Source organism: Ovis canadensis, chromosome 22 (assembly GCF_042477335.2).
Source record: "Ovis canadensis isolate MfBH-ARS-UI-01 breed Bighorn chromosome 22, ARS-UI_OviCan_v2, whole genome shotgun sequence".
Lineage (NCBI taxonomy): Eukaryota > Metazoa > Chordata > Mammalia > Artiodactyla > Bovidae > Ovis > Ovis canadensis.
This window is the reverse complement of record NC_091266.1, coordinates 49618735-49631822: the sequence shown is the minus strand read 5'-3', so window position 1 is coordinate 49631822 and position 13088 is coordinate 49618735.

Sequence of the window (13088 nt, the reverse complement as noted above, 5' to 3'; positions counted from 1 at the left end):
TGCTGCCCTCTGGGTTTCTAGTCACAGAGCCATGTGACATTTTACAAAAGTGGAAAATCAAAAGAGGGAATTGGCCTTAAATATGTACAGCAACGGAACGAAAAGTGAAAACAGTGGAAGTGAAATTTGAATGGAATGTAAATACAGTTTCAGAGAAAATCGCTGCCCAGGAGAATGTCTGATGGACTCTAGGTACACAACCAGAGAAGCTTCGTGAGGGTGAATTTAACATAAGTGAGGAAAGTGAATGTAATGAAAAGAATTCACTGTCTCAGAGGAAGTGACTCTGGCCAAAAAAAAAAAAACCCACCACACACACATACATACCATGTTAAAGGAACTCTGAGAGATAACACCGCACTGAAAGCACAAAGGTTAAAATGCTGGTAGCTGATCCAAACTTAGAAAGGAGCGTGATGATTTGCCAGGGCAGAGAAAGGACACCTACTCTGTCTCATAAATTTGTGATGAGAAGAAAGCAAACACTGTTCAAATAGTCTTGGTAAGTTTTCTGCATGAAGAAATAAAAAGTTTAACTCTCAATATTTGTAAAGTTTTAAATTACAGTGTGCTAAATAAATAAAAAATAAATTTAGCTTCTTTTAAAAATTTTCCCCATACATGTATAATCAACATGAACGTTTTTAATATTTTAATTAACAAATAGTTTTAAAGATCGTGGACAAATAACACTTTCTTGCATTGATTATCAAGATTGCTTTGTAGTTCCAGCTTGCATGCATGGTCATTTTTATAATCTTGCATTGCTGTACATAGCAATGACCCTTTATGTAATTTGTGTGTGTGTAAACAAAAAGTTATGACCAACCTAGATAGCACATTCAAAAGCAGAGGCATTACTTTGCTGACTAAGGTTCGTCTAGTCAAGGCTATGGTGTTTCCTGTGGTCATGTATGGATGCGAGAGTTGGACTGTGAAGAAGGCTGAATGCTGAAGAATTGATGCTTTTGAACTGTGGTGTTGGAGAAGACTCTTGAGAGTCCCTTGGACTGCAAGGAGATCCAGCCAGTCCATTCTGAAGGAGATCAGCCCTGGGATTTCTTTGGAAGGAATGATGCTAAAGCTGAAACTCCAGTACTTTGGCCACCTCATGCGAAGAGTTGACTCACTGGAAAAAATTCTGATGCTGGGAGGGATTGGGGGCAGGAGGAGAAGGGGACGACAGAGGATGAGATGGCTGGATGGCATCACTGACTCGATGGACGTGAGTCTGAGTGAACTCCGGGAGTTGGTGATGGACAGGGAGGCCTGGCGTGCTGCGATTCATGGAGTCGCAAAGAGTCGGACACGACTGAGCGACTGAACTGAACTGAACTGAAACAAATGTATGCTTCTATAGAGCTAGTTGTTTATTTTTAAGTAGAACTTAGTACCTTTGACCCTTCACCCATTTTGCCTCTTCCTCACCTCCCCACCGCCTATCCGTTCTCTACATCTATGAGCTCAGATTTTTGGTTTGTGTTCTGTTTGTTCTTAGATTCACATGAAAGTGAGATTATATGGTATTTGTCTATCTGACTTAATTTTGCTTATTCTAATGCCCTCAAGGTCCATTCAAGTTGGTGCAAATGGCAAGATCTCCTTTTTTATGGCTAAATAATATTCTACTGCATATATTCATATATACACACATATATACATATACTATGCACACATCCATGTATCACATTTTCTTAATCCACTCATCCATAATTGGACACAGGGTTTTTTTTCCCCTCATATCTTGGCTGTTGTAAATAATGCTGCAATGAACATGAGGGTGTATGTATCTTTTCAAGTTAGTGTTTTCAGTTTCTTCAGATAAATACCCAGAAATGAAAAGACTAAATCATATGATAGGTCTATTTTTAGTGTTTTTTAGAAACTTCCATGCTGTTTTTCAGGGCTTCCCAGGTAGCTCAACTGGTAAAGAATCTCCCTGCAATGCAGGAGACACCAGTTTGATTCCTGGCTCTGAAGTTCTCCTGGAGAAGGGATAGGCTACCCACTCCAGTATTCTTGGCTTCCCTGGTGGCTCAGACAGTAAAGAATCCACCTGCAATTCGGGAGACCTGGGTTTGATCCCTGGGTTGGGAAGATCCTCTGGAGGAGGGCAGGGCAACCCACTGCAGTATTCTTGTCTGGCGAATCCCCATGGACAGAGGCGCCTGGTGGGCTATATAGTCCATGGGGTCACAAAGAGTTGGACACGACGGAACAACCAAGCACATAATGTTTTCCATGATTCCATAATGGCTGCACCAATTTACATCCTCACCAACAGTACACACACAAGGGTTCCCTTTTGCTACATTGTCACCAACAGTTTTTTGTTTTTGTCTTTTTGGTAATATATGTAGTTAAAAAAACATAATAGGATATTTACATTACCACATTCTGTTGACAGACATTTAGGTTGTTTTAAGTTTTTCACTAGTAGGGTTGCTGACATTCTTTTGTCCACATAGGCAAGTACTCTAATGAATGAATTTCTGTAAGTGCAACTACTGGGTCAAGACATTTATGCATTTAAAACTTTGATAGACATTGCCAAATAGCCCTTGAAAGAGATGTATAATTTATATTCCTTTAAGCCATTATAAAAGTGCCCATTTCCATGTGACCTCACCAAGTCTTAAATCTTGCCAATTTCATGAGCAAAAAAGTCAAATCTACCAGCAAATCTTAATGGGTTTACCTCCATGTGTCAGTTCTATCCAGTTCTCCCAAACTAACCCAACTCATAATTAACTTTTCAAAAAAGTTTTAAAATATTTATTGGAGTATAGTTGCTTTAGTTTCTACTGCACTGCAAAGTTAATCAGCTATAAGTGAAAGTGAAGTCGCTCAGTCGTGTCTGACTCTTTGCAACCCCATGGACTATATATAGCCTACCAGGCTTCTCAGTGCATGGGATTCTCCAGGCAAGAGTACTGGAGTGGGTTACCATTTCCTTCTCCAGGGGATCTTCCCGACCCAGGAATCGAACCTGGGTCTCCCACATTGGAGGTAGAGGCTTTAACCTCTGAGCCACCAGGGAAGCCAATTGTTTTGGGATTTCCTTCCCATTTAGGTCACCACAGAGCACTGAGTAGAGTGCCCCGTGCTATACAGGAGGTTCTCATTAGCTGTCTAATTTATACATAGTAGTGTGTATACATCAACCGCAACTTCCCAATTCATTCCATTCCCCCTTTCCCCACTTCATATCTGTATGTTTGTTCTCGATGTCTGGATCTCTATTTCTGCTTTGTTAATAAGATTGTCTATACCGATCTGTTCAGATTCCACATGTATCTGTTAAAATACAATATTTGTTTTTCCCTGACTTACTTTACTCTGTATGAGTCTCTAGGTCCACCCACATCTCTACAAATGACCCAATTTCATTCCTTTTTTTGTTTAATATTACTATTCCACTGTATATATGTTGTTGTTGATTAGTTGCTAAGTCGTGTTAGATTTTTGCAATGCAGCAGACTGTAGCCCACCAGGCTCCTCTGTCCATGGAATTTCCCAGGCAAGAATACTGGAGTTGGATGCCATTTTCCTCTCCAGGGGATCTTCCCCACCCGCGGATAGAACCCACATCTCTCGTGTTGCAGGCAGATTCTCTGCCGCTGAGCTGCTGGGGAAGCCCCTGCATTTATGCACCACATCTTCTTCATCCACTCCTCTGCTGATGGACATTTAGGTCGTTTCCACGTCCTGGCTATTGGAAATAGTGCTGCAATGAACACTGGGGTGAGTATCTTTTCGAGTTATGGTTTTCTCTTGGGTACATGTCCGGTAGTGTGATCGCTGGGTCACATGGTAGTTCTATTTTTAGTTTTGAAAGGAACCTTGAGACTGTTTACCATTGTGACTGTATCAATTTACATTCCCACCAACAGTACAAGAGGGTCCCCTTTTCTCCACACCCTCTCCAACATTTAATGTTTGTAGAATTTTGTGACGATGGTCACTCTGACAGGTGTGAGGTGATACCTCACTGTAGTTTTGACTTGCATTTCCCTAAGTGATAGTGAGCATCTTTTCATGTGTCTCTTGGCCATCTGTACATCTGTTTCAGAGAAATGTCTATTTGGACCTTCCACCCTTTTTTATTGGGTTGTTTTTGTGATACTGAGCTGCATGTTTGTATATTTTGGAAACTCATCTTTTTCATTTGCAAATATTTCCTCCCATTCTGAGGACTGTCTTTTTGCCTTGTTTATGGTTTCCTTTCCTTTGCTGTTTATGGTTTCCTTTGCTTAAAAACAAGTTTTTAAGTTTAATTAGGTCCTTTTTTATTCTCATTACTATAGGAGAAAGATCAAAGAAAGATCTTGCTGTGATTTATGTCCAAGAGTATTCTATGCTTTCCTTTAAGAATTTTATAGTGTCTGGCCTTACATATAGGTCTTTAATCTATTTTGAATTTATTTTTATGTATGGTGTTAGGGAGTGTTCTAATTTCATTCTTTTACATGTAGCTGTCCAGTTTTTCCAGCACTACTTATTGAAGGAGGCAGTCTTTGCTCCATTGTATGTTCTGGCCTCCTTTGTCATAGATTAGGTGATCACAGGTGTGTGGATTTATCTCTGGGCTTTCTCTTCTGTTCCACTGATCTGTATTTTTGTTTTTATGCCAGGACCATAGTGTCTTGCATAATTAACTCTTTATTGCTTGGACTAATAGCATGCTAACTGCTTCCTCTCTCTTGGCCCCATTTCTCATAAGCCGTTTTTCACATAGCAGGCACAGAGATCTTTAAAAACAAACTAGCTTACAGGACTCCCTGTTAAAAATTCCTTAATGGCTTCTAGCTTATTGAAATGCTAGAGGATGCACACCACTCAGTTTTGGCTGCCCCCTACCCTCTCGACATTGTCCCCATCCTCCTGACTCCCATCTGGTGCAGCAAGTTTGTACCAGCCTCACTGCCTTCTCTTTTTTAATGGAATGAAGTACATGCAGCTGCATTATCCAAAACCCCTGGTTTTAACCCCTCTCCCTAAAACTCCTGAATCACTTAACACAAAAGCTAGGATCATATGACTCACATCTGTTGGTCACCCTCATCTTGCCTCCCTGCCTCCTCCCACCCAAACTAAGCACCATTTTTAATCTGGATGATAGGATTCCAAGCAGTAAGACGATCTCGCGGTATACTTAAAACAGCATAAAAAAGAGAAACATAGCTTTAGAGGGAAAATATTTAATCTATTTCATGAAAAAAAATGTACAAAGCTTTAGAAAAGAGGCATTAGGTTTCAGTGTACAGTATAAACACATTCTGGTTTTCTATAATCACATGTATTATACACTTCTTTTGAGTTGGTAATGAAGGCCACTGTGCTCTCATTCCAAACCATCTTCTCTTAACACATGTACTTAAAAAGTCACTGAAAACAGACTTGAAATAAATGTAGAAATACAGTGTTGTACAAAAATATATTACTCTATCTACATGAAATGCTTACAAATGCAGACCAAGTCAATTCTTCTAGAACTCAACTAAGTCTAATACATGATCCTGTAAACTGGATTTCAATTGCATTTTTTATCTTTGAAGAAAAAATAGATATAATCAAATTCTTAGAATGACAGAGATGAAGTCAGCACAGCAGACCAACTCTATTCTCAAAGATAAAACCACAACTTTATAAACACACAAGAGGGGAAGAGTCTGAGTTTTTGAAACTTGACAAATTTATGAAATGTTACAATTTGAAAGTGATTGTGTGTATATATATGTATGTATATGTGTATGTATGCGATATATATGTATCACAGCACACTTGATTAATCCATAATCCATATATAAAGTAATGACAGCAATTAAAGCATTTCTAAACTGGCTCTCAATGCATCCTAACAGTGAAAACTTCAAACTTTTACAAAATATTAACCTATGTATAACATAATTAGAAACATATACCTCCAAGTAGAGTAAAATTGATTTTAAAGTCATGTAGCACAATGTTCTCCTTCTTCAGAAACTGACATATTAAGAATTTTAGAAAAAAATTTTACCACAACAAAACCAATCTGCTTTACCTGTCATTTGTGGAACCATATAGTTCCTCATTGAAACTTCTACAGACACTACTGTTTTCAAAGAGAGGGAAGTCTAAGGTGTGGAGAGGATGTGGTTGTGTATTTCTACAGGTAAATTTGGGTGATGAACATTAGAGGCACACAGAGAAAGTACATTCCAACTCCACACACACACGCACACACTTGTTAGCATCTGAACATGTAATGAACACAACAGGTAGCCCATTCTGCACATGCTCACAGAATGAACACATTTCAAGAGGGACTAAGAATGATGATGACAAAAATCTAAAAATAGAAGATAGTTCCTAGACTGAGCCCTTCTTCATTTTCAGCAATTAATGTGTCGACTTCTACCCTTCACTACCATAAGCGCAGGCAGCTGCGACTGGCGCGCTAAGCACGGTGGAGATGAGCTACCCCACGTCCGAGGTCAGGGGCAGAAGCCGGGAGGGCGCCATGCTCGAAGGGCGGAGGCCAAGAGGAGTTACCCCACGTCCAAGGTCAGGGGCAGTGGCTGAGTGCCAGGCTGCAACAGCACAGGAACAGCCGAGAGGAGCTACCCCACGTCCGAGGCCAGGGGCGGCCGGGAGGAGCCACCCTGCGCCCAAGGCCAGGGACGGCTGCCAGGAGGAGCTACCGCCTGTCTGAGGCCAGGGGTGGCGGCCAAGAGAAGCTACCCCGCTTCTGAGGTCAGGGGCAGCGGCTGGGAGGAGCAACCCCACGTCCAAGGAGCGGTGGCTGCGCCGGCGCAGGAGGGCCTAGAGGAAACCATACTCACAGAAAACTAGTCAATTTAATCACACTAGGACCACAGCCTTGTCTACCTCAAAGAAACTAAGCCTTGCCCGTGGGGCAACCCAAGACGGGCGGGTCATGGTGGAGAGGTCTGACAGAATGTGGTCCACTGAAGAAGGGAATGGCAAACCACTTCAGTATTCTTGCCTTGAGAGCCACATGAACAGTAAGAAAAGGCAAAATGATAGGATACTGAAAGAGGAACTCCCCAGGTCAGTAGGTGCCCAACACGCTACTGGAGATCAGTGGAGAAATAACTCCAGAAAGAATGAAGGGATGGAGCCAAAGCAAAAACAATACACAGCTGTGGATATGACTGATGATAGAAGCAAGGTCCAATGCTGTAAAGAGCAATATTGCATAGGAACCTGGAATGTCAGGTCTATGAATCAAGGCAAATTGGAACTGGTCAAACAGGACATGGCAAGAGTGAACGTCAACATTCTAGAAATCAGCGAACTAAAATGGACTGGAATGGGTGAATTTAACTCAGATGACCATTATATCTACTACTGCGGGCAGGAATCCCTCAGAAGAAATGGAATAGCCCTCATAGTCAACAAGAGTCCAAAATGCAGTACTGGATGCAATCTCAAAAACGACAGAATGAATTGGGCAAGCCATTCAGTATCACAGTAATCCAAGTCTATGCCCCAACCAGTAATGCTGAAGAAGCTGAATGGTTCCATGAGGACCTACAAGACCTTTTAGAACTAACACCCAAAAATGATGTCCTTTTCATTATAGGGGACTGGAATGCAAAAGTAGGAAGTCAAGAAACATCTGGAGTAACAGGCAAATTTGGCCTTGGAATGCAGAATGAAGCAGGGCAAAGACTAATAGAGTCTTGCCAGGAAAATGCACTGGTCATAGCAAACACCCTCTTCCAACAACACAAGAGAAGACTCTACACATGGACATCACCAGATGGTCAACACCGAAATCAGATTGATTATATTCTTTGCAGCCAAAGATGGAGAAACTCTATACAGTCAACAAAAACAAGACCGGGAGCTGACTGTGGCTCAGATCATGAATTCCTTATTACCAAATTCAGACTCAAATTGAAGCAAGTAGGGAAAACCGCTAGACCATTCAGGTATGACCTAAATCAAATCCCTTATGATTATACAGTGGAAGTGAGAAATAGATTTAAGGGATTAGATCTGATAGATAGAGTGCCTGATGAACCATGGAATGAGGTTCATGACATTGTACGGGAGACAGGGATCAAGATCATCCCCACGGAAAAAAATGCAAAAAAGCAAAATGGCTGCCTGGGGAGGCCTTACAAATAGCTGTGAAAAGAAGGTGAAAAACAAAGGAGAAAAGGAAAGATATAAGCATCTGAATGCAGAGTTCCAGAGAATAGCAAGGAGAGGTAAGAAAGCCTTCTTCAGCGATCAATGTAAAGAAATAGAGGAAAAGAACAGAATGGGAAAGGCTAGAGATCTCTTCAAGAAAATTAGAGATACCAAGGGAACATTTCATGCAAAGATAGGCACAATAAAGGACAGAAACGGTCTGGACCTAACAGAAGCAGAAGATATTAAGAGGAGGTGGCAAGAATACACAGAAGAACTGTACAAAAAAGATCTTCATGACCCAGATAATCACGATGGTGTGATCACTCATCTAGAGCCAGACATCCTGGAATGTGAAGTCAATTGGGCCTTAGAAAGCATCACTACAAACAAAGCTAGTGGAGGTGATGGAATTCCAGTAGAGCTATTTCAAATCCTGAAGGATGTGAAATCCTGATGCTGTGAAAGTGCTGCACTCAATATGCCAGCAAATTTGGAAAACTCAGCAGTGGCCACAGGACTGGAAAAGGTCAGTTTTCATTCCAATCCCAAAGAAAGGCAATGCCAAAGAATACTCAAACTACCACACTATGGTACTCATCTCACATGCTAGTAAAGTAATGCTCAAAATTCTCCAAGCTAGGCTTCAGCAATACGTGAACCGGGAACTTCCTGATGTTCAAGCTGGTTTTAGAAAAGGCAGAGGAACCAGAGATCAAATTGCCAACATCCACTGGATCATGGAAAAAGCAAGAGAGTTCCAGAAAAACCTCTATTTCTGCTTTACTGACTATGCCAAAGCCTTTGACTGTATGGATCACAAGAAACTGTGGAAAATTCTGAGATGGGAATACCAGACCACCTGACCTGCCTCTTGAGAAATCTGTATATAGGTCAGGAAGCAACAGTTAGAACTGGACATGGAACAACAGACTGGTTCCAAATAGGAAAAGGAGTACATCAAGGCTGTATATTGTCACCCTGCTTATTTAACTTCTATGCAGAGTACATCATGAGAAATGCTGGACTGGAAGAAACACAAGCTGGAATCAAGATTGCTGGGAGAAATATCAATCACCTCAGATATGCAGATGACACCACCCTTATGGCAGAAAGTGAAGAGGAACTAAAAAGCCTCTTGATGAAAGTGAAAGAGGAGAGTGAAAAGGTTGGCTTAAAGCTCAACATTCAGAAAACGAAGATCATGGCATCTGGTCCCACCACTCCATGGGAAATAGATGGGGAAACAGTGTCAGACTTTATTTTGGGGGGCTCCAAAATCACTGCAGATGGTGATTGCAGCCCTGAAATTAAAAGACGCTTACTCCTTGGAAGAAAAGTTATGACCAACCTAGACAGCATATTCCAAAGCAGAGACATTACTTTGCCGACTAAGGTCTGTCTAGTAAAGACTGTTGTTTTTCCTGTTGTCATGTATGGATGCGAGAGTTGGACTGTGAAGAAGGCTGAGCGCTGAAGAATTGATGCTTTTGAACTGTGGTGTTGGAGAAGACTCTTGAGAGTCCCTTGGACTGCAAGGAGATCCAACCAATCCATTCTGAAGGAGATCAGCCCTGGGATTTCTTTGGAAGGAATGATGCTAAAGCTGAAACTCCAGTACTTTGGCCACCTCATGTGAAGAGTTGACTCATTGGAAAAGACTCTGATGCTGGGAGGGATTGGGGGCAGGAGAAGGGGACGACAGGATGACATAGCTGGAAGGCATCACGGACTCGATGGACATGAGTCTGAGTGAACTCCGGGAGTTGGTGATGGACAGGGAGGCCTGGCGTGCTGCAATTCATATGGTCGCAAAGAGTCAGACATGACTGAGCGACTGAACTGAACCATAATTTATCAACTGTTTTGCCCTATATACCTTAACACATATTTATGAGCATAGCACACTAGATAATCAAAAATACTATTTAAACTGGTTCTAGTCAAATTTGAGTCAAATTTGCCTTTTTTCCCCCTCTCAGTATTATGAGGCCTCATTTCAAACATAAATATGCAACCCAGTATATTAAAAGCAAAAGGCAATAAATTCCACTGTCCCTTTAACTCATAAAAAAATCTGACAATTTTGCTTAGTTCTGTATTACTGAAAAACACCAGGTCTGAAAGTTGCTCCTTTAAGGGGAAGGCATTTGTACCAAGCACTGACATGTTCCAAAAATGCCTGCAAGTGTGGCTGTCTAGTGCTTCACGATGCTTGTTCAGGGCTTTTCAGGATACGGTTGGTACAGGCCAGGAAGTACTTACAATTCTTTCCTTTTGGTCACGGGGCTTTCAACAGAATAAAATGTCCTTTGGGCCACTTGAGAGTGACACGCCAGTGTGGAAAAGGGACATCCCAAACAAGGAATAACTATAGCCAGGCTAAGAGTCCACAGGTATCTAGGGTTCCACTTTCCAACTCCAACTTTTGACAAAAACTAAACCAAATCAGCACACTGAGAAACAAAGGGGATGCGGTCAGAGAAGCCGACCACGTTGCCCCCTGTTCTGCTTTTCCCAGGCTGTGAGCAGACCGGCAGCCTTGGCCCAAAGCAGCTAGGCTGACCCACAGTCTAATAATATATGAAAGGGCCAAGCTGTGCAGGGCATGGACTACACACAGGAGGTTAGCCCAGCCTCTAGCTCTTAATGCCATGCTTTCTATTATGCTACTGCAAGGAAAAGAGGGGGTGGAGACACACTTTTAAATATTCAGGACTAAATCATGATTTATGGTTACTATGAATTCATTTAAATAAACTGTGTGCCACTGGAGGAGGAAAAAGGAGAAAATCTTGGTGATTAACAGTTAATTCTACTTGTAAAGGCTAACACTCCCATCTCTTAAAGTTGATGTACATTTCCTGATAGATTTCTGATTTGGAATTTTATAACAATGTTAAAAAATTCTAATATTTAAATTAGCAGATGATAAATGAAAGCCATTTACATTCTTGTACCTGGATGCTCCTGAATCATAATCACCAGTAGGCAGCATTCTATGTCATATCTTTTAATAGAAACAAAAGCTGGAATAATAGGGTGATCTGGTGAAAACTTTACTAGAATAGAATTGCATAGATCTTGAGTCTTGGGGGGCAGGGTAGGATGAGGTCTATATACTGCAGTAGTTATGAATCAAGTAGGCAGATAATTCTGTGTGTTAACAGATAGGCCGAGTATTATGTTTCTATAGCTCACTTTGGTCATTAAAACAGTTATTTTCTTAAATATGAACAAGCTTTCAGAGGTTTGAGACAGTCCTGTACTAAGAATCCAGTTATACTTGTGACAAGGTCTTATAATTACCTTCTGAAGACCAATTAAAATAACATTGTTGGAACTAATACTGAATGGCTAGTTAATTCTTTAATACATCCATCTGCCAAGAAAAACTCTTGATAATATCTGAATTTAAGAAAGAATGGTACATAAAATCTTCTGGGAGAAACAATTATACAGACTGTTCCAAACCCTGAAGGATAACTATGTATAATGAAAAGTCCAAAAAGCTGATATTAATTAAATGGATTTACTTTAAACTTCAAAAACAATCACTACTGGGACTTTTGAAGTTCTTTGGGTTGATTAGTTACTATATATAACTATGGAAGATTTATGCTTAAAAAAAACACACACACTTTTAAAGGCAGGCATCCAAGCATGGTAGTGGAGTTCGGCACCCAGGTTCAGCCAGTCCTAAATGTCTGATCTCAGTTACGCTGGTCTAACTGCTTACCGCTTCTTTGTGTCTGTTTCCTCATCAGAGAAATAAGGAAAACTAGAACCTCCCTAATAAGGTGGTTGTGAGGATTAAATTAGTTAATACACAGAAAGCACTTAGAAAAGTGCCAGGCACGCAGTTAGCACTGAATAGATTTAGCTATTATTCTTATAACTTTATTCAAATACTGCAAAGGCTTAAGAAAGCATTCACAGAAATAAATATTCTTAATCCCAGTTTGTTTTCACTCTACGTCTAGGAGTAGAGCTAGAAATTAGTAGGAGATCTGTGTTTAAATAAAAGATCCATCACCCACTAGTCACTCTTAACCATTCAACAAAACTGGCTGAGCAACTACCTGCACCGGGCACCTCTCCAGCATCAGGCATTATTCGGGGAGTGCTGAACTTGAGACATGAAGCCAACATTCTGAAGCTGCTTCCTCATCTGTAAAATGGACATAATATCTACCTGTCTGATTCGCAAGGCAAAATGCATGAAGGCACTTGGAAGGCTTGGGAAAGCACCATCAGTGGATATTCTAGGAACATGGTTTAGGGTATGTCTGGACTCTCTCAAAGGAAGTTCATCAGTAATCATTACAGGTCTTGAAAAAGTTCTTAAAACTGTAGGTTTGTTTCTTTATAACATCGTTTATAAACCAGTAATATATTTATTATAAAACTATTTCTCTTCTTGAATCCCAGCAATGCAGAGAGTATTAACATACCACACAGCTGGTAGAGAATAGTTTCCTTTAGAAACTGCAGTTGCAAAGAAAAGTGTGAAGCCATGTGTTTCATGGTCATAAATTATTATCATTATTATTACTAGACCAATAACTGGCAGTTTCAGTATCTACTAATTGCTATACAAATACTATTTCACTGAGCCCTTACAGCAACCCCATAAGGCAGGTATAGTGACCCCATTTTATAGGACAGAATCCAAGTGACTGAAAAGTCTGTGTTCATAAACACTACACTACATCACACAATAAAAACACTAGCAGCAAAAGCCACAATTATTTTTGTCTCCACCAAATCACAAACTGAAGAGAACTGGTAGATCAAAGAGCTCTAAACTGAGTTCTGATCTTTCGTGATAAAAGTGACTTCAGAAAAAGTTATTATATAACAAGTGCTTACTGTTCTGTTCATTTTTAAGTCTTTAAAAGCATATTCCCATTTTTTAAAATAACCCATTGCTCAATTAAAAG